Source organism: Nycticebus coucang, chromosome 2 (assembly GCF_027406575.1).
Source record: "Nycticebus coucang isolate mNycCou1 chromosome 2, mNycCou1.pri, whole genome shotgun sequence".
Lineage (NCBI taxonomy): Eukaryota > Metazoa > Chordata > Mammalia > Primates > Lorisidae > Nycticebus > Nycticebus coucang.
In genome coordinates this window covers 2,761,648-2,763,854 of record NC_069781.1, presented here as the reverse complement: position 1 = coordinate 2,763,854, position 2,207 = coordinate 2,761,648, and positions in this window count along the sequence as shown.

Genomic DNA, 2,207 nt, shown 5'->3' with positions numbered 1-2,207 from the left:
AGGATCCTTTCTGTGCACACCAGAACTGGCTATTTATGGAAACCCGATGGTGCATTGTTCCCATCAAGTCAGACAAAAGACTCCTTCTTATCCCCCCCCCCACCCATTTTTATTTTTGGAAATTAGGTTTTGCTTAAAATCAAGTCATGCCTTTGTATGCAGAGGATGGGTTAGATGATGGCCAGATGGCATTGCGGGCTGTGTGACCCTAGGGAAGTCACTTCACCCCTCTGTTACACCTATGAAGTGAGGATAATACAGGTATCTTCCACGTTGTAGGTAATATGAAGTCCTGGTTGAAGCACAATGGGCTCAATTTTGAGTAAGATTTCGTCGTCACTGGCATCAGAAACACACCTCTCTGCACCGCACAGGGACGGACCCGCGCTTCGGCCGAGCAAGAGCTGTGGTGGGGGCCGGTTCCACAGAGGTTCAGGTGCTCGGACCACAGCAGCGGGAGTCTGGAGTCCAAATGGGAAGCAGGCATGGGGAGGAGAGGAGGCATTTGAGCTGCATGATGAAGACAGGGTTTGGCAGTGATGCCACTTTAAAAATTCTTGGCATGTATTTGCCAGGATCTAAGCAACCCCAAAATAAAAAACAAGTTGCTCAGTTGTTATAATGGGGAATCTGAAATAAAAATGTGGATTGAAAGGATTCCTTTGCCGACTCCTAGGGCAATGCCTGGCTGGACTGCCTCTCTCTCCCCTTATATGGAATTTCTGTTAGTGTTTACCATCCTTTTTCTCTAGGTGGGAGTAGTTGGGGAGAAGATGGGAAATCTGGAAGAAGGGGGTTGGGAGCATGCTTGGGAGTCAGTCGGACCGACTGGGGCCTGCTGTGATTAAACCTGAGGCCTTCACCTGCACAGCTGGGGTAGCCCAGCATTGTGCCCCACCGTGTCACTGACCATACCAAGTGAGACTCCGCACTGGGAGCATTTCACCTTGTGTCTGGAACGCGTTGAGTTCGCAGTGAGTGGTATTAATCATGAGGTAGATGCCTGGGGGAAGCGGACACTGTTCACAAGTCATTAGTGACTCAAACTCAGCCACTGGCCTCTTGGGAAATGAGGCAGGTGACGTTTAATTACCCTGCTTGGAAGGGAAACAGTTGCACACATGGGTGGGGATCAGTGGTGCTCCCATTAGTTAAGAGGAGTGAAAAACCTGTCTGGTTGGTTGTAAGGAAACCCTCCATTGTCAAAGTGACCTGACCAGCTCCAAGAACTTTGGCAGGGACCCTTGGTGGTGGACCCAGCAGGGAAGGCAGCAGACTGGACACATGGGCTCCTCTGCCTGCACCCCTGTTGGTAGAACATTCCCTCTCCTGCACCTGAGCAAGCTGCTTATCGCTTTGCGCTCAACCCATCTGTAAAGGGGACATGGACTCCAAGCAGCTTGTGTTACCCTCTGTCCTCAGCCCTCTCATCTCCAGAAGAGGGGTGAAGCAGGTTACGGGCACTACCAGGAGACAGCGTCGTGCAGAGATCTCAGAGGCCAACAGGAAGGAAGGCAAACATTCACAGATTGCTCACAAGCCTGTTTAATACCAGATTTCTCTCAGTTCAGGGCCCCTGTGACTGTGGCCTTCAGTGTGTGCAGGGACAGAGGCACTGCCTCTTGGTGGGGCACCTCTCCCAGTGGAAGGGCCTAGGGTCAGAAAGTTCTCCCTCGTACCCAGCCCTAGTCTGCCTTGCCTTAACTTCCAGCCATTGGTCCTGGCTGTGCACCTGTGGGCAGGTAGAAGAGGTCTGCACTGCTCGCCTCGGGAAGGCTGTGCCTGTGCCCCGGCACTCACCAGGCCAGAGCAGAGTAGACACATCTCAACCTCAGGTCTGCGCTCACCCAAACAAGGGAGACTAACGACAAAGGCGCGCTCAGTAAGCACTGATATGGTTGAATCAAAGGTGCCGATATTAACCCCATTTTAAAGATGAGAATCAAGGTCGCACTGCGTAATCTCGGCCTGACTCCAGATCCTAACACGGTGGAAACTGGAACGCAGGGAAGGGAGCCCGGCAGGGCCTGGCTGGGGTGGACGCCCCGCTCCCCGGCCCCGCGGGAGGTCTCCAGCTCCATTGAGCGCGGACCAGCCGTCAGCACCGGGGACAGCTCCAGGCCGCTCCCGGCATCCCCCGACGACGCGCGCGCGGGCCGGAGACGCGCGCTCCCCGCCAGGCTCGGGCGCGCGCCCTCCCCGCCAGC